The following is a 24,472-nucleotide window of genomic DNA, read 5'->3' on the forward strand; positions in this document are numbered from 1 at the left end:
ATTTAATTTTATTAACCCGTCAATAGCGTTAACAAATCATTACATTGTTGTGGTTCCCTTAAAAGGAAGTAGCTTCCACTGGGATACCATCCTAAAAGTTAATAGTAGCTAAACTACCGCACATCCTAGTAAAGTCAGCTCATTTTTTTTTATAACATTGCTTTATTATCATTTTGAATTCGAGCTGAAATTAGTTTGCGTCCATAACCAGGGGGCTCTGGAATAATGAGCTTTTTGGTGTGGGGGATTGTGGTGGGCCAAAAATGAAAAAAAAAAAAATTAAAAAAAAAAACACAATAGCTTATAGAAATTTTTCAAACAAATCTCAAGATATCTTACGTAAAATTGTCCGAGGAACCCGTTAAAAATATTTTTAGATAAAAGCTCTTTGGTCGGCATATGAAGTTTTCATATGACTTTTTTTCAAATGTTTGGCTAGATTTATTGGTCCTCAAACTATTTTTCCTTGAAATTCAAACTTATCACCTTTCATTTGCGCCCAAGACAGCAAAAATCGGTTAATCGTTTTTTGACCCATAGTCACGCCCACTGATGGTAGTTAACCTTGCTGAAGGTATCAAATAGATCAAAAATCCCAGAAATGTTCGGTCAAAAAAACTATGCTTTGTTTGGCAACACTGTCCTAAGAAAACGTGACTTTGAAACTTTATAAGAACTTATCGAGAACTTCTTTTTGTTTATTTTTGCATAAGTCAAAAAATGTCCTTATTTTAAAATTTGTCAATAGCTTCACACCGAAACAGACGCGAATATATGCGAGTTTGCGCCTGTTGTCCGAGGGCATGGACTCCGTTGGACGCCCCAGACCGGAGTGTGTGCCGGTGCTCTCCCGCCTGTCAGTTAAAGATATAAATTTTCATTATATATTACCGCATTAGAAACATGTCACGAGGGACTTTGGCCCTCTTTTGTTTGTGTGCTCGATTGTGTTGCGCAACAATTTTCGTTGCCGCTGTTGGTGCGTGCTGGCGCGTTCGCAGCTAAACGGTCTTCAGTGCAGCAGGCCATGACAGCAGTGCATCCAGCAGCCTGACAATGTCGGTGCAGTGCTGCCAGTATGACGGGGCGTGTATTTTTGTTTACAGTTGAGTAGCAAAATCTAATCACATAAAAAAAGGAAAACGAGAGAGTTCATTAAAACTTTGTCAAATTGCCAATATTCACATTTTTGTCCAATCCGTTTACAAACAAACTGGTTGAAAGCATTTTACAATTTTTAATCCCCGCACTAAAAACCCTTTTGAAACCGTCAAAAGCGGGCGCACAAATAGCCCTCCCCCCCCCCTTCCCGGTCGCCCTCACCGTCTGCCAGGGCCAATTCAATTAAGGGTCGGTCAAAGAATTTTGCCCGGCCAGCAGCTTGGACCTGTTGCTATTGACAATGGCGCTGGTGGGTTGCTTTGACGTGGGCGAGCAACGGGGTAAATTTATTGGATGCGAAATTGAATTCCGTTGTACGCACGAATTGAAACAGTTTGTGGAACCCAAAATAGTGCATTTTGGCTTGCAACAAGTTTTAGTCATAGTTTTCACTGAATTTCGTCTCTCATCAATACAGTTGCTATTGTTTTGGTGGCTAAATGTCAGTTTTTCAATATAAGAATCTCAATTTCAGCATGAGAATGAGAATCTCAATTCGATTATTTCAATTTGAGTGTCTCAATTTGAGAATCTCAACTTGAGTGTCTCAATTTGGGTACAGTCATGCCTCGGTTTAGCACCGCATGTGGGGGATGCAAAACCGAGGCGTGCATATTTGTAGCACATAGCTTATAGGATTTTGGCTATATGGGAGACATTGGCTATAATGGAATGAAAAATCATGCAAACATCAAAAAATAATAGTGTTTTGGAATCAGGATGATGGCAGCTATCTATTTTTATTATAGTTAAATGAAAATTTTCATAAAAATACGTATTTTTCCTGTATTATGAAAACCTGGGCAGACGGTAATAACAAAATTCATGCCATTTCAATAACAAATACTGTTAAAATAACAAAAAGTGTTATGGAATCTTCTTGCAAAATTCATTTTTGCATAAGAGTTTAATAACAGTTCATGTTATCATAACAAAATTTGTTATTGGTCTGATATTGGTTGAGAGCCAAAACAACTTGGGAATAACATTTTTTGTTATGGAAGAATACCTCCAACCGTTATTGGGATGATCGGATTAGTTGTTAAAATAACAAAAAATAATAACAAAGATTTGTTCGAAAAATAACTCAAAATGTTATTAGTCTGTTATTACAATAACAATTTAATAACAAAAAAATCATAACGGCGGATAACAAATCTTGTTATGAATAACAGAAAATGTTATTGGCCTAGTATTTTCAAATATCAAAAAAAATTATTCCCCAGTTATTTCCGTCTGCTCGGGAATGCAAGTTTTTACTCTAAAAAACTTCAAAATATTTGTTATTGCAATATGGGTTTAAAATGATTGTGTTTTTGTCAATCATTATGGAAGCAATTCATTTTTTAATACTGACAATTTTCACAAAACAACTTTTTTTAATATATATGAATGTAATAACAACATTTTTTGAAAAAAAAACTCAACATTTTCACAAAAATACATATTTTCGAAAAACAAAAAAACTCAAAATTTCAGTTTTTTGCAATATTGCTATCAAATGATTGGGACTTTTTCATACATTTGGAATGTAATAACAAATTTGAAAACACTCAACATTTTCACAAAACTACGTATTTTCGAATAAATACTCAAAATTTAAGTTTTTTTTTGCAATATGGGTATCAAATGATTGGAACTTTTTCATACATTTGGAATGTTATAACAATATTTTTTGAAAACACTCAAAATTTTCACAAAACAACGTATTTTTGAAAAAAAGGTGCAGATGGTTATGTTACACATGACCAGTATGACAAAGAACTTTGCAAGATGATTGTTGAAATTTTCGATTAGAATGTCCGGTCCAAATTTCCCCCTTATAATTACCGTCCTATCGAACTAGGGGGACGGAAATTGCAAGTGGAGCTGAAATAGAAAACGAAGTGAAATCAATTGACTTTCCTTCACCACTCGAAAGTTACCAAGATGCAGTATCAAAAACCATAAAGTTTGATACCCATATTGCCCCAACTCTTACGGTGCGGCAAATGTCCCCCCATCGGAACATCCGCGGGGCCTCCGACCACTCCGGATTGTGGCCACTACTGCCGAAATGTCAAATTTCATGTCCAGCATCAAAAACCATAAAGTTTGATACCCATATTGCCCCAACTCTTACGGTTCGGCAAATGTCCCCCCATTGGAACATCCGCGGGGCCTCCGGCCACTCCAGTCCAGGTGGTGGCCAGTTCCAATGATCGACTCCCGCGACTGGCATGTCTTTGCTGGTCCTTGCCTCCAAGCCATCTGCTCTCGGACCTCCAGGCCGTCTGCTACCGCGCCACCAGGCCATCTGCTTCTGATGTGTTCTCGTCGACGTCCAGCAATAGAATGAATTTTCGGGACCGACCGAGCCGAGTTTTGTTGCCTCGTCGACGATCCGAAAATTATGAGGTGGAGTGGGGGTGATTTTAGATACATCAATCTCACGTCTCTCGATTGACTGATTGGGAAACGTTCGTTCATCCAACCAGCGTGCACCAAAAAGAGGGGAAATTTGCCGAGAGGGGAATTCGTCACGTAACGTTTTCGCTTCGCGAAAATTTTGGATTGACACCACGTATAGAAACCTTAGGACAAAGTTCTTTGTCAAAAAAACAACTCAAATTTCAGTTGAATAACAAATGATCGGAATTTTTTAAACATTTCGAATGTAATGAATTTATTAAAAAATATCTGTGCATACATAAATAATGAGCATTTTTTCGAAAAAAACGTAGTTTTGTCATTGTTTTAATATTTTCAAAAAATTTGTTACAACTTTTAAAACTTATGAAACATTCTCGATCGATTGATATTCTTATTGTAAAATACTAAAATTTTTAGTGTTTTTTTTTCGAAAAGTGTAGTTTTGTAAAATTTTTAATCTGATACTCTGAAGTAACTGAAACTATGAGTATTTTTTTCAAAAATACGTAGTTTTGTAATTTTTTTAAGTATTTTTAAAAAATGTTGTTATTACATTCAAAATGTATGAAAAAATTAGGTCATTTGATACCTATATTATAAAAAGTGAAATTTTGAGTATTTTTTTTTTTCAAAAATACGTAGTTTTGTGAAAAATTTCAGCATTTTAAAAAAATATTATAATTTTTGAAATATAACAAAAAACCCCTATCGTTTGATACCGATATTGTAAAAAACTTAAGTTGAGGGTATTTTTTTTTTTCAAAAATACGAAGTTTTGTAAAAATTTTATGCATCCAAAAAAATATCTCAATTTGACCACGTGGACACTTTTTTGGGAATCTGTTACCCCCTCGTGGACAATTGTCCATACAAAAAAACTTTTTGTATGGATCGTGGACAATCGCCATACCCCCTAAAGTGTCCACGTGGTTTATGGATGGTCCCGTGTCTAAAATTGAGAATGTAAACTTGCGAATGTCAATTTGAGTGTCTCAATTTGAGTATTTTAATTTGAGTGTCTCAATTTGAGTATTTCAATTTGAGTGTCTCAATTTGAGTATCTCAATTTGAGTGTCTCAATTTGAGTGTCTCAATTTGAGTATCTCAATTTGAGTGTCTTAATTTGAGTGTCTCATTTTAAGAATCTCATTTTGAGTGTCTCATTTCAGTAATCTCAATTTGAGTGTCTCATTTTAAGAATCTCAAATTGAAAATCTCAATTTAAATGTCCCAATTTGAGTATCCCAGTTAGAGTATCTCAATTTGAATATCTTAATTTGAGTATCTCACTCAATTTGAGCATTTCAATTTGAGTGTCTCAATTTGAGCATTTCAATTTGAGTGTCTCAATTTGAGTATTTCAATTTGAGTGACTTTATCTGGGAATCTTAATTTGAGTGTCTAAAATTGAGAATGTAAATTTGAGAATGTCAATTTGAGTGTTCCTATTTGAGTGTCTCAATTTGAGTATCTCAATTTGAGATTCTCAATTTGAGTGTCTCAATTTGACTATTTCAATTTGAGTGACTTTATCTGAGAATCTCAATTTGAGTGTCTAAAATTGAGAATGTAAATTTGCGAATGTCAATTTGAATTTTTCAATTTGAGTATCTCAATTTGTGTATCTCAATATGAGTATCTCAATTTGAGTATTTCAATTTGAGTATTTCAATTTGAGTGTCTCAATTTGAGTGTCTTATTTTAAGAACCTCAATTCTCAATTTGAGTGTCTCATTTTAAGAATCTCAAATTGAGAATCTCAATTTAAATGTCCCAATTTGAGTATCCCAATTAGAGTATCTCAATTTGAATATCTCAATATAAGTATCTCAATTTGAGTATTTCAATTTGAGTGTCTCAATTTGAGTATTTCAATTTGAGTGACTTTATCTGAGAATCTTAATTTGAGTGTCTAAAATTGAGAATGTAAATTAGAGAATATCAATTTGGGTGTCTCATTTTGAGTGTCTCAATATGAGATTCTGAATTTGAGTGTCTCAATTTGAGTATCTCAATTTGAGTGTCTCAATTTGAGTGTCTCAATTTGAGTGTCTCATTTTAAGAATCTCAAATTGAGAATCTCAATTTAAATGTCCCAATTTGAGTATCTAAATTTGAGTATCTCAATTTGAGTGTCTCATTTTAAGAAACTCAATTTGAGAGTCTCAATTTGAGTATTCAATTTGAGTGTCTCAATTTGAGATTCTCAATTTGAGTGTCTCAATTTGAGTGTCTAAATTTGAGTCTCTCATTTATAGAATCTCGATTTGAGTGTCTCAATTTGAGTATTTCAAGTTGAGTATTTCAATTTGAGTGTCTAAATTTCAGTGTCTACATTTGAAAATTTCAGTTTGAGAATCTTAACTTGAGTATCTTAATTTAAGTTTACTTTCAGTTCAGCTTCAGTTCAGTTTCAGTTCAATTTCAGTTCAGTTTCAGTTCAATTTCAGTTCAGTTTCAGTTCAACTCCCGAAAATTCAGCCAAAAAAAAGGTAATTAAATCCAACTGGCATACCGTGAAATGCCTAATATGCATTCAATTTAATTTAATCGTGCGCGGAATTGCAATTTACTTCCGTCCCGTGGTGACTGCTCGGATTTTCCAACCTCCCTTCCCCCCCTGGGGAAAAGTCCCCGCAAGATAAAACGACTGACCCGGGGCCAATGAGCCCGACAATAAGTGGGTCCGACCCCCATCCCTTAACAATTCCGGACGGTGAACAGGTGAACAAATTTCTGCTACATTCCGGTAGATTCCCGCTCGGTTGGCGAAGCTTTAACCACACATCCAACCGAATTCGAATGGTGTGGCTTTTTTGGCAAGTGCACGTGGCGGAAATAGTAATTTACATTCCCGGACCGGGGTCCGTTTTCCACTTTTGCGGCCCGGACTATCAAATGAGGCTGCGGCGAGGGGTTGCCAAATGGAATTTTTAAACCAAAAAGTTTGGTAAAATCAGCAAAAATTTCAAAATTTGCAAAAATTAATTTGAGAAAATGACAAAAAATTTAAAAATAGAAAACCCACCCCTTGTACCAAGGGGGCTCCATTTCCCTTCCCCTCACCCACCATTCGAGCAATTTCGGTCAAATTTTCTGCTCAGTGCAAATTTCGCTTTTCGCGTCTAAACTGCATACCAATGTCGACGATCGTGTGCGTGCCTACACAACGCACGCATCGAGAGCGATGTAATTTCGATTTTCCGCGAAACGAATCCGAGTAGGCTTGATGTGGAAAAGGTTCTTTGACAGTAATTGATTTTGGGAAACTTTTTGAGAGGAAAAGAGGAGAGAGGCAAATTCGATTGCAAGTTCAATGCGTCATCATCATGGCATGCTTTTTTGTAATATAATGACGTTAAACTAGTTAGAAAATTACATTGATTATTTTTGTAGAACGTTTTTTTAATCATTTCAAACAATTTTGGGAAAGAATCTTCTTAATTATGTCTTTAGCTGTAGATTGTTGAACCCAACAGATGTCTGTATCAATTTAATACCAATTAATGCTTCAGACCTGGCCGCCAAGACAATACTACTTTTTTAAGGGAATCCCAAGGGGGCGTCACCCCAAACACTAATTATCACCCAGCAAGCAGCAGCATTCCCAAGACCACTGCAAGTGATTGCACGCGGGGCGTGGCGGAGAGATGTTTATTCGATTGTAAACAGGGTGCTGCTAAAGTCGTTAAAATCCGCACACCATTCTCCGGCAGAGGACGCGCGGCTGCAAATGATCGCAATAAAGCACCGTAATTTAGCCAAAACGCACAGACACCAACATTTTCGCGAGGGGGTGGGAGGGCGCAAATTTACGACAGATCAGCCCACCGTTGAGTCCTGGGAAACGCCCACCCACCCCTTAAGGTTCCAGGCCAGTGGACACCCCGTTCTCTGGTTGCCTACCCTGGCACTCTCGAAAACTGTTACAACTATTTATGAGAGAGCTTCTTCAAAAGTTCGACCGCTTCTTAACTCGTTCGGACGGGTGGGTGGTGCACGGTGAAAAATTAAACACTTAGATGTCTTTTATTGCAATTACGTTTTCAAAATACTTACTGTTTCTCTCAATAAAGTCACGAAATCACGTACTTTTCATCACCAAAAATTACAATAATGACAAGTTTACTATTATGCTCACCACAGCGCTTAAAACTTTTTTCCAGCATTTATTTCGAATATTCATTTCATCAAAGTTTTGGTTTTGAAGCTGAAGTTGACACGGACACCAACTAAAAGAGGGTAAAAAAGGCTTCACTGAACAATCTAATGAAAAAAAACATCAGGCAACTTGGGGCATGAACTGCTTTTTCAAAGTTTATACCTTGTCTCAACCTTGCCTTCATTTTGCTATATCACCTATTCTAAAAATTTTAGTTACCTTCACATACTTTTCAATAAATAATAATTAAAATATTTGGGTTTCTATATCTTGAAAACGGAGTCGTTTATCAAAAATCTGTATTTTTCGATTGCAAATTAAATTTTACATAAAAAAAATTAGTTCAAATTTTGTTTTGTATGAAATTTTAATTTTTTCCAAAAATCACTGCAATTTGGCAATTTTTTTCCCGTGTACCTTTTATGCTCAATAGTCCCAACAATACCTACAACTTTGCCGAAGACGTCAAATTGATCAGAAAATTCACTCAAAAGTTCCAGCTGTTTAAATTTTTACGTATCAAATTTTGTATGGACAGCTGCCAAAATTGTATGGAGACTTGTATGGGTGAACCAATGGCACAAAATAGCTTCTTTGGTCATAGGGAAGGCCCCCACAAAGTTTGAGCCAAATCAAAAAATATAACAAGCAAAAATGGTCGATATCGGCCGATTTCAAAGAGAATAAAATAGACTTTATTTTGAAAAAAATCATCGAAAACTCTATATTTAATCAAAAACCTGACCTTTTTGGCAAAAAATCGAATGATGGGAATGGATTCAGCAGACAAAAATACATAAAAAATGATCAATTAGACTGACGAGACATCGAAATTTAGTCATCTCTGAGTCATACTTTTGCATAAAATAGATTTTATTTTGAAAAAATCATCGAAAATTCCATTTTTACTCAAAAAGCTGACCTTTTTGAAAAAATTTAATGATAGGAATGGATTCAACAGACAAAATAACATGAAAAATGTTCAATTAGATTACCAAGACAAACTTATTTAACGTTCTGCAAATCATTTTTGATTTTTATTATTGATAGGGTAGGGTAGTCATCAATGAGACACTTTTGGTTTTCAACTTTCAACGATTTTTCTAATTTTTTCATCAGCTTGTTTTAATGAGCTTTTTGTTGCATTTTCTTTCTTTTAATGTGTTCTAACATTGACCAAAATATGAGATCGATCTGACATCTACAGCCAGAGTTATTCAACTGTCTCATTGTAGACGCACTTGGCAGGAACAATGAGACAGCTGGGGAACAATGAGACACACTACGAAGATCAAGATTTTTCTAGTAAAACACCATGTTTTTGTATTGTTCCATTGCAGGTAACTTGCCTTGAACATTTTAGAGCAATTTTGCCATCATGAAACTTTAACTAACAAAAGTTATACTAAAAAGTATTTAAATTTTGTAAAATTCGTATATTTATACCAAATAACTTTGTATTTTAGAGCCAACCAAGACCCCTACACAATCCCCCTTCCCTTCCCACGCCTTGTCTTTAACATCAATCCCTTCCCTACTAACCCCGAGTAGGCCGCGGGTAATCGGCTCCCCTCCCACTAACATTTACACACAAGATCCTCTGTAATTATTAAGCCAAATGTAATTACAAAAGCCGACTCGGTCCTAACCAGGTCCCAGTACCGAAAAGGACCTAATAAAAATAATTTTATGAAAAAAAAAAAAAAAACTTTGTATTTTTTGTTAAATGTAGTTAAAACTCTATAAATATGCCAAAAATCACTTTTAATTCATGTTTTGAAAGATATCCATAGATTTTGCAAAGTTTAATGAAAAAAAAATCAAAGTGTCTCATTGTTACCCATGAGATAAAATGAGTGGGGAACAATGAGACAGTCCTGGATACTGGGTATATTCTAAATTTTGGCCAAACCTAATGAAAGGACATTGTAGCCCAACTCAATCCCTATGGAACGTCGAAAGAAATTTGAAGAAATATTAGTTTTGGTGTTAATGGCAGCCTACGAGCGAAAAAGTAATTTTTGTCCATAATTTACTTTTACACCCCAGAATCAAACATTTATGAATAACTTTTCAAGGGAGCGTCCATAACCAAAGCCACTTATATGGCAGACGTGTATCCAGTAGACACACCTTTCCCCCAAATATGAGCCTGATTGGTTGAAACTACGACTTGTGAGAGCCATTTTATCATTGTTCCCCGTGTCTCATTGATGACTACTCTACTCTATCCCAGCATAATTTGACTTGCATGCAAGTTGGAAAATTTTGAATGAGAACCAACTGAAAATATAATTTTAAAATGGCTATAAATATGCGTAGAAACAATCAAATTTCAAAAACCAGGGGTGTTTCAGAAAGGGGAAAACGTGAACTATAAGATACATGTATTGGTTTAGTTGTTTATTCAATAGTTCTTTTGTAAAATAGTCGACAAAGTAGCTAATTTTGGCCTAAACTAACATTTCAAACGGGTGTATCTCAAAATTGGGACCATTTAAAGCAATTCTGGACCCGGATTCGGATTCAGCAGGCAAAATTCTACTAGGAACACATATACTCGCCTCAGAGACAAGAAACATTTGATTTTTTGTTGAACTGTGTAATTGTATTTATACATTACACATTTTACCTACGCGACTTAAATAAAATAAAATATGTTTTTGTCTATTAAGTTGAATAGCGATTTTGTAAATTTCTAAATTGGATTAAAAATTTGGCAATTTGGAACCCACCACAGGCCGCGTGATTCGTGATTTTTTTTTGTTAAAACCGTAAAATGCCATGAAATCCAAAAAATCAATTTACAAATTTGCTTCTCAGTGCATGAGATTTTTGAATTCAAACAGATTTTGAACAGTAAATTTGGTAGCTGGTATCAGTAAAATAAAAAAAATAATGAAATTTTGAAAAACAAATAGATAATAAACTGCAAGTTTACAGTAAAAGTGCTTTGTATGAAACAAATGTCATGGATAGTTGAATGAGCAATTCTCCACCAAGTCCAGAAATGGGTTTTATTAATATTTTCAAATTGGTTCAAACTATGACCATAGAAGCCATTTTGTGTCATTGGTTCACCCATAACTACAAGTTTTCAAACAATTTTGGCAGTATCTTTTGAAGGAATTATCTGATCGGTTTGCTGTCTTCGGTAAAATTGCAGATACTTGTGAAATTGTATGATTTCTTAAGAAAAATAAAGGTTTTGGAATCCATACTAACATTTTAAAAGGGCGTAATATTGAATATTTGACATTTTTGTTTTTTTTTCGAAGCAATCTGAAAATTTCACAAATGTTTCACCTTTTTACGATTGAAAATCGAATGTTATAAATATTGGTACCAAATTGGTACTGTGGTATTTAAAATGTTTGTCTTGATTTAAAAATTTTAAAAATATTTTTTTCGAAAAGATCGGAAAATTTTACGAATGTTTCACGTTTTAACATTGTAAATTGGATTTATAGTTGCTGAGATAGCCATTAGAAAATGGCGGGTTGTTTGGGTGAGACTTAGAAAACATCAATTTTCCTGTTTTTTAGCCTTTGCATGGCAATATCTCAGCAACTATGGGTCGCATCAACAAAGTTCAATAAAGCAAAATATAGAGAATTTTCTCAGCTTTTCAAAAATATTTTTTTTCAAAGGTGGGCAAACATGGGCACTAATTTAAAAAAATGAAAAACTGCGACTATTTTCAAAAAAGTTACCTAAAAATGGTTATAACTTGAAAACGGTGCACTTTATCAAAAATTCACTAAAGTACTTTTTGATTGCAAATTCGATTTTACATCAAAAAATGAAGTTGAAAAATTTTTGCGACCAATATTTCGATTTTTTTTAAAATCTGTATTGATTCAAAAAATCATAACTCGGTCAAAGATTTTTTGCCCATTCTGGAAATTTCTGAAAATTTGGTATTTTATGTCCTCTAAAACATATCAAAAAATAAAAAATTAAAAATAGTGTTTTTTTGCAAATCAAGTTTAAGTGATAAAAAGTTAAGTAAAAAATCACCAAAAATTTTTTTACCGTGTATCATTTTTTTTCAGTGTAGTCCATATCCATACCTACAACTTTGCCGAAGACACCAAATCGATCAAAAAATTCCTTCAAAAGATACAGATTTTTGAATTTTCATACATCATTTTTGTATGGACAGCTGCCAAATTTGTATGGAAAATTATATGGACAAACTAATGATGCAAAATGGCTTCTTTGAGCATACCGAAGGCACCAAAAAAGTTTCAGCCGGATTAAAAAATACAAAAAAAAAATCGAATGACCGAAATCTCAGAGAATTGCTCAAAAGCTGGTTGATTTCGTAGATAATTTCTCAAATGTGATGCTAAAATTTAAATTGATGGCATGTGAACATTTTTTGTAATTTTTGCTTTAAATATTTTCTGGAATTTTCAATACTAAACGGTTCGAAAACTATTGTAAATAGATTTTTTATAAGTCTTATCTAAAATACTTATAAATTTTAGTAAGATTAGAATAACTGAATTTTAAATTCAGCTGATGAAAATCAATAAAAAAATCAGTGAATTGAACTTAAACAAATATTGTAGAGTGAATAATATGTGTCAGGAATTTCGTTTTTGCATCCTGGATTGTTGCTAATTTTTACAGTAATTTTCCGTTACACAATTGTCCTTTTAAAATAACACGTTTGGCGTCATCCATAAAGTACGTACGCTCTAAGGGCGTGGGGAGGGGGGGGGGTCACCGTAGGTGTGACAAGATGTGATAAAGGGAAGAGGGGGGGTTTGCGAGACTGTGACGTCACGCTAGGTTTTTTTCATGATTTAATTCGAAATTTACACAATTAAATTCTCTTTTCTAAGATTGTTTGCTTACTATTATTTAGAAGTATCACATTATAATTAATTATATAGTCCCTAGCAGACGGAAATAACTTTGGAATAACATTTTTTTGATATTTAAAAATACTAGGCCAATAACATTTTATGTTATTTTTAACAAGATTTGTTATTCGTCGCAATGATTTTTTTGTTATTGGATTGTTATTGCAACAACAGACCAATAACATTTTCAGTTATTCTTCGAACAAATCTTTGTTATTATTTTTTGTTATTTTAACAACTAATCTGATCATCCCAATAACAGTTGGAAGTATTCTTCCATAGCAAAAAATGTTATTCCCCAGTTGTTTTGGCTTTCGATCAATATCAGACCAATAACAAATTTTGTTATGATAACATAAATGTTATTTACTGTCCCTGATCGCATAAATGTCTCATATGCATTTTCATCGATTTCGAGTTATTGATGCAGTTTGGTTCAATATCGTCTGCTCTTTCAAAAGAGCCTATAACATCCAGCGCTTTGTTCTAGAAATCCGGAGTAAATCCAGTTTTTTCGCGAAAATTTAACACGTGGCCTCATGTATGGGACAAACTTTAAATGCGTTTTACTCAGATTGCTGTTTTTGCATATGGGACATTTATGCGAACATGGACAGTTTAACCCTTATGCAAAAATGGATTTTTCAAGAAGATTCCATAACAATTTTTGTTATTTTAACAGTATTTGTTATTGAAATGGCATGAGTTATTACCGTCTGATCGGGGTCACATTTTTTTTTATTCTTACTCGATAAAAATTAATGCTTTGAAAACAGAGCGTTCATAAGAAAAAATCAAAAAATCAAATTATTCGCTCTACAGCATTGCCTTGGCGTTCTCGATTGCGAGATTCCTACTCGAAACTAGGTTTTCGAAGGCTTGATTGTTGAGGCAATTGCAGACCTCTTTTTACACCTTAGCTTCCATCCACCCCGGGATTCGAACTGACGACCTTTGGATTGTGAGTCCAACTGCCTACCAGCGACTCCACCAGGACAGGACCCAGGGAGATAACTCCTACACCTGGACTGAGCTAACGACCTAACCTTTTTAGCGTAGTCCGGGGCCAACATTTGCTTCCCGTCCGACGGAAGGCGTGATCAGACAAATCTCGTCTCAAAATTTGCCACCGGGACCTTCTGGGATCGAACCCAGGCCGACTGGGTGAGAGGCAATCACGCTTACCCCTACACCACGGTCCCAGCTTAGCGTTCATAAGAATACTGCTATAATTGGTTTGAACTTATTAGATACAAAGCTGTGAAAACAGTTTTCAAGATTTTTGAATACTAGAATGTTATACCAGGTCTTTCAATCTTTAAAAGATACAAAAATGTTTTTTTTTTTTCATTTCGCAACATTTATTTTAAAAAATGGATAATAAGACAAATTATTATTATTTTTCATATTGAAATTGACAAAAAAACCAAAATTATGAGAGTTTAAAAAAAAAAACTATAAAAAAACCTATCGAAAACATCAGAGGGGTGGTGGGGGGCCTGGCAAAATGTGACGTACTTGTGGGGAGGTTTCAACCTTGCATGACAAAGTGTGACATAGTGGGAAGGAGGGGGTGGGGTTAATTTTGGCCGATTTTTGCGTGACATACTTTATAAATAGGGTTAGTGAAATTTCACGATTTCGCGGACAGCGTGAAATCCGCGAAATTTAGCATTTTCCGCGAAATCCCGTGAAATTTTATGTTTTGTGAAACTGTAAGGATTTTTCTCAAAATAATTTATCGAACTCAAATAGGAATAAAAATAATCTTATGAACTACTGTTGATTTAAGGGAGTGAATACCCTGGTTGAATTACTAATAAAAGAATCAGTGATGTTTGATGATTTCTTAGACGGCGTGAAATTCGTGAAATTTATCAATTTCTCAAATCATTTTTTCAATGTCAACACAAAAAATATTTCATGCATAAAGACTATTTAAGTAAATTTTATTAGTTTTCAAACGAAAAGCTTGATATGAACCATTTGAAGAATAGTTAAGATTTTTCAGGTTTTATTAGGAACTAACTTAATTTAGGAATATTTTTATTCGCAGTTATAGAAACTTTACTGCTATTTTATTTGAAAGGTTTTACATTTAGTTTTTGATATGTGTGATGAAAACCTTGAAAATTATTTAAAATGGGCTAAAAGTCGCAGAAAAATATTAATTATTTTTCTCATTTTGGCTTTACAAAATTGTTGAATCTTGTTCTGATATGAAATTCAATAAAATGTAAAATGATGTAACAGAAGCAAATCAGCGAAAATTTTTTAGCTTTATTAGTCGAATATTAAAAAAGCAGTTCAGTTAATGAGAATATGTTTGCCCTACATTTTGTTTCAAAACATGTATTTTTATAGCCCATCCATAAAACAGATGGAAACTTTTTTGAAAATTTGGAGATATTTTTGTGTCACGTTCAAATCAAGTGAAGATTTTTTTAGTTTGTTGAAGAATAATATATAATGAAGCATGAAAAGTAGTTTTTTGTTATTTAAATACAAGATTTTCAGAGTTATTTTAACATTTTTCACGTTCCGCGAAATTTGCGTGAAATTTAGTGTTTTGAAATAGAGGTCCCCGTGAAATTTGCAATTTTCAAGCGTGAAAAATCACTAAGCCTATATATGGATGATGCTTTTTTTCATTTATTTCAAGCAGTTATTGGAACGCTTTTAAATTGCCGAGAAATTCCATTGTTTTGCAATTGACATGCCACAAAATTTTTGGCCCTAAAAAATCACTTGTCCTATTTATTATGCACGTAATTTCATTCAATTTTAAATTTTTACTTTAGAATACCCTGTAACTGCCTCTCGCCTCTAAACAGAACCAAGTGTCAAAAATATCAAATCTAGCGTCAAAAAGTACTATCTGTACAGTTAATCCATGATATCATTTTTTAACATTTTCGATTAGTGCGCTGACTCATGCTCATTTTCATTTCTTTTGTGTCGCCGTTTGTGTGCTTGGGTGCTTGGTTATTATATATAGGTGAAGGGATTTTATTAAATGATCATTTTATAGCATTATTATATTTAATTGATTATATAACCACACTATACTTTACACTTAACACATTTTACAAAACACATATGAAACTGTAAACAGGAGCGTTTGGTACGGTATGTCCACGCATCCTTCCTCCCCTGTAGATTCTGTGAAATGTGATCCGTTCTCAGAATCCTCTCTGCGGTAAACACAACGTAGTAGGGCTGGCCGCTTTAATTTTTGCAATACATTTTCGGGTGTTTTCGGATGTACTGCAATTATTAATAATGACAAGAAAAGTGCTTGTGGCGTAATCTAGTCACAAGACTTTCCAGCATGCTTTCATCGGACTGGTTGCGTTTGTGTTAGATTAGAATAGATTAGATTAGATATCATTTTTTAACATTTTCAAACCCTCTCCACCTAGGCTTGTACAAATCATTTTTAAAAAAGATGAAGTACAAGTATTTAACAAGTTTCACAATAGTTTTTTTTCAATTGATTTTCTGATTGAAAATGGTTCAGCAATGATAATAAAAATTGTTGTACAAAGAGATTTTTGCCTGGAAAATATAAAAATACGATATGTTACTTCAAAATTATCAAAAATAGTTTTCACCTGTGCACAACCTCCATCGAAACGGAAACCCCGTTGCACCAGGACTGGACCCATAAGTTGGCATCGTTAAGTTTTATTGCACAAATGGCGATGTTCCGAACCGCCCATCGAGCAGAAGTGGTGCCGACGAGGTTTCTTCTCTACAACGAGCCAGGATAAAACACACAAACTAAGGGGGGGGGGCACCCAAAGTAAGGACCCTTTTGCTTTTCATCATAAGAACACTGTGTTGTTGTTGAAGTTGCTGGTTTTGTGTGTGTGTGTGTGTGTAATTTCCACACTTGAACGGAGCAAACAGTCGGTAGAAGTGGTGGTAGAGTGTGCCAAGAAAATTTGTACATGAAACATAACTTTTCAGCTTGATTGCTCGTCCATCATGGGTCCCAGCAGGCCATACGGGGGGTGGGAGCTGCAAGTGGCCAGATTTTTCATAGGGTTGATCATTTAAATTATTGTTTTTATGCGTTTTGAATCGTTGAGTTGAAATTCATTGGAGTTTTGGAAAATGATGAATTCATGAGTGTTTCTAACAGTATTGAAAGCTATTTTGCCAAGCATCCCTGTTATGATTTGTGGAAAATAATTTAAGTCGAAAGTTTTCCCTCCTGCTGGTGAACGTTTGTGTGTGTGAAAAGGAAAATTATTTTACAACCCTACAAGGGGCAGCAGTTCCACATCATCGTTCGCAAAAGTGAAACGTGTGATCCAATTATTTGTTTAATAGTTTCATCAATCTTGAAGGCTTTGCCTGAACGTCCCCTTTTCTTTTCTGACCAAAACAAGATGATGGACATTCTCGAACTTGGTCTGAAGTGGGCAATTGAGTGATTTGAGCAAATAACTCTCCAATCTCAAGTGATTTGAAAAGGTACTAGCAATAATTGATTGATCAAACTTTGGAATCAGTTTTCTTTTTAAAATTCAATATCAAACCAATCTTTGAAACTTTGATTTTTCAAGAAATCAATTCACCTTAAAGTCCGATCAAAAAACGGCCACCTGACAAGGGCAAGCTTATGCAAATGTTGACCACCGTCACGGTCTGACGCTTTCACATCTTGCTATTGTTCCTCCACGTGTAAGTTTCAGACATAACCTCAACAAACACGAAACCTTGGGACTGGCTTCTTGGGTGTTGTTCTAGGATAATCGGATAAATTTATGCGGCTCTTTTGAGCTTGTATGTGTGTGTGTGTGTGTTTGCGTCTTCTGATACCACATCATGAACTTCGACTAGGAAGATGATAGCAGTGTGCTTTAATCTCCGAGATTTCACCCTTCCGGACGGATGAAGAAAGACAACTCCTCAATACGTCTTACTCAAGATCTTTCGTAGTAGTTTGAGGTTATGTCACAGAACTGCTAGTGTTGGTTAGGTGCATGATTTCTACTGCCCAGGATAAACAAATGTTGGTTTTTGCATCAAATCCAGTGCCGTGGTTTCGAGATAAGACAAGCAGCAAGTTCGAGTCATTTAATGTAAACATAACATCGGGGGTTGTCTGAAAATTACGTTCGACCATGTTGTATTGCACAAACAAAAATCGGAGCATAATTGTTTGGTTTGTATAACTGATTGGTATTACCTAACCCTTCAATTAACTTTTTTTTAAATTTTGGTCATTCATTCAATTTATTCTTATCAATTGCGGCAACCAAAATATTTTGAAAACAACCTTCATTTTGTTTGAATTCTTCTGCAAATAACTAACAACAAAAAAATATTTGGATGACACTACTAGCTCCAACTTATATTAGTCATTTGAGCAATTCTCCACCAAACCCGGAAATTGATTTTACTTACATTTACTTGGCTAAAACTTTGTGGCGGCCTTCCCTACGTCCAAAGAAACCATTTTGTGTCATTGGTTCACCCATCAAAGTCTCCATACAGTGTTGGTAGCTGTTCATACAAGAGTTGTAGACTATTCAGAAAAAAGGGAAACAGAAAAAATGATAACTTTTCAATTAAACTTTTTCACACAAATTCAATTTTCCAAAATCCGCACCTTTTAAGCCATTCAATAATAAAATAAAATCTTGTACTTAATTTTTTTTTCACCCCAATGTTTTATGTAAAGTCAAATTTGCAATCAAAAAGTATTACAATTTTATTTATAAGGTGCGCCGATTCCAAAATATAGCCATTCAAAGTAAAATTTTGTCCGAAAAATTTAGGTTTTTATTTGGATTTTTTTCAAATAGTGTCCATGGTTGTCCAATCTCAGCAACTAATGGTTCTATTTTCAGTGTTAAGACATAAAACATTCGTGAAATGTTTCGATCTTTTCGAAAAAAATACTTATAATCAAGACTAAATTTTCAAAAGGGCCTAACATTCAATTTTACGCGCTTCTGAAATGTTATTCTTGAATAAAATAAAATAAACTAAAATAAAATACTGTTCTCGAAAAGATCGGAAAATTTCATCAATGTTTTATATTTTAACATTGAAAATCGAACCATTAGTTGCTAAGATATCAACATTCGAAAATAGATGGTTGTTTGGGTGACACGTAAAATTTTTTCACATATATAAATGAGGTTAACAATTTTTAGTTCATGATTTATTTTTTTTACAAAAATCACTGTTAAAAAAAATCATCGGCAAATTGATGGTTTAGAGTTCTGAATGGTTTAAAAGATGCGGAGTTTTGTCCCTTGAAACATATAAAAAAACGAAAATAAAAAAAATGTGGAAAAAAGTAACTTTTACAATTATTTTTTTTCCTTGTTCTATTTTTTTAATGAATAGTCCCCATCAATACCTAGAACTTTGTCGAAGACACCAAATCAATCAAAAAATTCTTTGAAAATTTACAGAATATTTACGTACCATTTTGGTATAAACATCAACCAAAATTGTATGGAGATATGTATGGGTGAACCATATACAAATCAAACCTTTGACAAATACAGTATGTTAAAAAAAGTATTTACACCCCTTGGGCACTATGCACATTTTGTGATGAAACATGTAACAATTTAAAGTTTGACAGAAACCTAGTACTACGTTTTGTTAAGAAACTAATGCCGAAAATTTTGCTACAAAAAGATCATGAAAATATGTTTTCTATAAACAGTTAAATATCAAATACTATTACAAAAATAAAAAAGGTGCAAAAAAAGTTTGTACACCTTTCGAAAAATTAACATTTATAAAGTTATTTGTTGACAAATCACCATAAATCCAGTCTCCCAACTCCAAAAAGGCTTCCTTGACTGATTAAAAAAATAATTTGGATTAAATATAAAGTTTACCAACTACTTAGTATTAAAGTTTATATAACTCTGGAAATTCTATACAAAAATTATCTTAAATTAATTTTGCAAACTTTCAATTTAACTAAGTGTCAATATATTACCATAGAATTGCTAAATAAACATTTTGGAGTAGGAATAACACCGTTTTGGGGGTCTTTGTATCGCTAGAATAGATTTTTCGTTGGAATTTCGTACCAACCCGGAATTACGTCGTCGGAAAATCCGCCGCCCTACGAACCGGTCCACAATGCACAAGTCAACCTATGTGGCATCGGAAAGGGCATAAAATTTCCGATCTTTTGATACCCATACATTCAGGTTTTCTATAAAACCCACGTTTTTAAATACCTAAATAAAAAATATAAAAATTTAAATAACAAGCCATAATCTTCACATTTAAATGAAAAAAGTGTTTTAAAATGCATTTTACACTAGTTCAGTTGTTTTGCAATCATTAGTTTTCAAAAAATTCAAATTCAAATTCAAAAACAAAAATAGTATCGAAAAAAAAGATTTTGCATCGAAAATTTTCCAAAAATCTTGAGATTTTTTAATAAACCCAAACATGCTAAAAATGATTTTAAACGCAGGAGAATGTATTTTAATTTAATTTCAGCTGGTTGCACTTGAATTTTCATTGAAATTTTGAAGTTTATTGTAAAAATATTTTTTTTGCCCCCTGATTTTTCGGGCCAATTTTGAAGGGGGGGGGGGGGTGACAAAAACTTTTAAAAATATTTGTACCAGCCTAATTGATAAGGAGTTTTCATTGTAAATTCTAAAATTTTCACATAACTGCGTAAATTTAACAAAATAATACTGGAGAAAAAATATCGAAAACTTTCTACAAATTTTGATACTTAGATTTTTTTTAAATTTTCACGAAAAAAACGTTTTAAAGAAAATCAATTTTCATGATTATTTAATATCAGTACTTTATGTAATTTAAAATTTCCCATACATTTCGAGCTTCAAAGTATTTTTGAAATTACTGAAAATTAAGTTTTCGTTTTTTTTTTTGTTTCAGTTAATAATCGTGAAAAAAAACTGTTTTACTATAAATTTATGGAAAACTCTATCTAAAATTTGCAAAAATGTAAAATTTATTGTACTACATGTAGAAAATAAGTGTTTTTTGAAAATATCGAAAATTTAAAAAAAAATTCCATTGATATCTTTGTGAATTTTGATGATTTTATACCCATTCCAAATCAAAATAAAATTTGAATGTTTTTTTCTATAATAGATAGATATGATAATAATAATTCAGATTTTTTTTCTAATAGAATATTAAGACTTTTTAAAATATAAAATGTTTATACTGGGTAATTCTCCACTAACTCACACGAAATCGGAAAAAGTTGCCCCGACCCCTCTTCGATTTTAGTGAAACTTTGATCTAAGGGGTAATTTTGGTCCCTGATCACGAATCCGAAGTCCATTTTTCGATACCTCGTGGTGACGGTGGGGCGGTACGACACCTTTTTATTTTTCTGGTTTTTTACTAAGACACGTTTTTCAGTGATTTGTAGCTCGCAAGCGTGAAGAGATAGAAATTTGGTGTCAAAGGAACTTTTGTGTAAAATTAGACGCCCGATTTGATGGCATACTCAAAATTCCGAAAAAACATATTTTTCATCAAAAAAAGTTAAAAAATAGTTTTAAAATCGCTGCCATTTCCCGTTACTCAACTGTCAAAAATCGTGAGACATATCATTTTATGGGAAATTTAATGTACTTTTCGAATCTGAAATAACCCCGAAGGGTCAATTTTTCAGTTAGAAAAAAAAATCATTTTAAAATTACGTGTTTTTTTCTAATTTTGCAGGGTTACATTTTAGAGTGTAACAACTTGTGTAACAATATTCTACAAAGTTGTAGCGCAGACATAAACAAAAAAAATGATTTATAAACAAAAGGGGTTTGCAAGTATTCTTCAAGAGTTATCAGAATTTCACAAAAAAGTTATTTGAAAATGTTATGATTTTGACCATTTTTGATCAGTTTTTCGAAATTTTAACCCCAAAAACTCAATCGTGTGCTTTAGAAAGTATTTTTTTCGGAATGTTCAGCTAATTTTGCATAAGAATGATCCCTTGGACGCCATTTGCTTTCATTCGAGTCTTATTTAAGCTGCCCGAGCATGGGTAAATAACAAGGGAAATGCGTAATAATACCTTTCTCTGGTATCAATACCAAATTTTGGTATTCCTGGACCCTTTAAAATTTGTCTTAAGGATTATGCAAGAGCAAAATGTGGTATCATACCAAGTTAAGGTATTGTTTTGATATTGCAAAATTGCAGAATTTGTCAATGATCGAACACCACATTTTGGTATTCTTTTGGTATTACAGTATTTTATCAAATTCCTCTGCAACTATGGGAAAATTTTGACCAATTTTGACAAAATAATTAATTTTGCGCTATAATGATGTCTCAAAGCGAATGCTTTCATTCAAAACCGGGAATTTAAAACTTGATTTTAAACATTTTTGAAATACCCCCTATAGAAATGACTTGAAATTGTGGAAAATTAAGTCAGGATGGCACATTTTGGTATTATTTTGGTATTAAAGTGTTTTATCAAATTCCTCTGAAACTATGGGAAAATTATGACCAATTTTGACAAAATAATTAATTTTGCGCTAAAATGATGTCTCAAAGCGAATGATTTCATTCAAAACCGGAAATTTCAAACTTGATTTTAAACATTTTTGATATACCCCCTACAGAAATGACTTGAAATTGTTGAAAATTTTCTAAGTCAGGATGGCACATTTTGGTATTATTTGAATATTGAAAGGTTTCATCAATTTTCTCTGAAAATATGGGAAATTTGTTAAAAAAATTTTACGAGTTAATTAATCTTGCGCTAAAATGACTTGAAACCCAAAAATGTTAAAGATGATTTTAAAAATTAGTGTGATATACCCACTAATATTTTTTTCAAAAACGTTGAAAGTCGGGATAACCAAATACTTTGAAAAACGAGTCAATCGACAGATTAATGAATTTTGGTGAATTTCAATTCAGTTTCATTTTAATAATACTTATTTTTCAATCTTGTTATTTTTCAGAAGCTTCAAGAACTTCAAGCACAGGCCGTTCATCAATGACAAATGCATTCGGTGTGGTGAAGAATATCACTAATAACAACATGGAATCATCAGGTGAGTAGATTTGGCTGTTGCATATGAATAATTTCCGTTTTTTCACTAACTGCAACTGCTGCACTAAAAATGGTATGAAAATACCAAATTTTGGTATTACTTGTTCAAATACCAGCGACCATAATGTGCTCTTGGTTGTCCAGTAATAGATGGTAAAATACCATGAAATCATACCAAAATCATGTATGTGAAAGACCACAGAAATACCAAAATATGATTTTCCAAGGGCGCGGGAATACCTAAAAATAAAACCATGGCAATACCAAGTTTTGGTATTCAAGCAATGTTCAAAAATCCAGAAGACCTCAACTTGGTATTGAAATGGTTTTATTTTGAGGTATTATTTTACCCTTGGAATAACATGGTTTGGTATTGTTGTGCCCTTCCACATACAAGCTTTTGGTATGATTTCATGGTATTTTACCATCTATTACTGGGCAACCAAGGGCACATTTTGGTCGCTGTTATTTGCCCAAGTAATACCAAAATTTGGTATTCCCGTGTTATTTACCCCTGCTCGGGTGATGCTTCTCTTTCTCAATAATTCCTTCGATATTAATATACAGAGAGTCGACTGATGTTAAAAATTGCAGTATTGGTCATCCAAAACATATTCTTCTCCATTAAATTTTATAATTGGTTTGAAAAATATTCAAAAACATAAACAATACTGTTTTACTGCAACTAATTCTCCAAAATTTTTTTCAGCAGCACTTTTAACTTTCTCCAAGTCACTTAATTTAAATTTAAATATTTGGAATTGAATGAAAAATTGGATCAGGTTACTATACTAATAAAGGCTCCTTCGGTCATTATCGTTGTTAGAAGTCTCAGAGAAATGCTCTTACTGAAAATGGTTTACGCATAACCACGTAGTTTATGGACGGTCCCACGGCATGCACTTCCGAAGAGTATAACTTTCTTACAGCGGCTTTCTGGCTTGTTGTTTGATGTTTCAGGGTGCGTGTGCTCTCCAATATGTGTTGTAGGTTGTAGGTAGTTCAAGGAGCAACCGAGTAGGCCATGTGTCTTCACAGCCTTTTTCGAATAGAGACGTATGACAGGTCCATCATCGTAGCAGTGTTGCCTAAACAGCTCAGTAGATGTTAAAAAAATCTGATTTGATTTTTTTCTAATTTGAGTGAATTCGTCAATGCTGATCTGAAATTTAGGCATTAACATAAAAAAATCAACAAATTTTGATATACTCCCATCACTGCCATAGCCAAATCCAAAGACGAACAACTTAATCCAATATTGAACGGATCCCCCGGAACATCCAACAACCGAAGCGTCTGCTACAGTTTCCGTTCTAAACCTTTGTGAAGAGACCCCCACAAGCCTTGTCGTCTTCGTCACGCGCCGAGCCGTTTGTTGACGATGTCGTGTTCTTCACGCCGATACCGTCCATCTAGCACTTGTTTGCCCAGCCAGCCCGGGCCACCTTTTGCCGATTACAGCACAATTTCCTCCTATGGCAGGCCGGTGTGTCCGGGAACCACATCTTCTAGGCCTTCTTGGATGAGTCCATTATCTGGAGCGGATTCAGCTGAGTTCTTGTCCGCACGGACACAGATCGTAGTAGGCTTCGAGGAAGTTGCTGGATTTGCATGGGTCATTTGTTGCCGGCTTAATCGATTCTCGCCACCCAGAGCGGCTTCCGGAAGAGGGTGTGGGTGGGATGAAAGTGTAATTAATCTCAAGGAGCAATTTAATTTGTAATGTCCTTCGATAAATTTGCGGCCGGGCAGCTTCCTCGTAGAACATGGGGCGTTTTTCGGGGAAAAGCGAAGAGGGACCTCAGGACGCCATGT

Source organism: Culex quinquefasciatus, chromosome 3 (assembly GCF_015732765.1).
Source record: "Culex quinquefasciatus strain JHB chromosome 3, VPISU_Cqui_1.0_pri_paternal, whole genome shotgun sequence".
NCBI classification, from domain to species: Eukaryota; Metazoa; Arthropoda; class Insecta; order Diptera; family Culicidae; genus Culex; species Culex quinquefasciatus.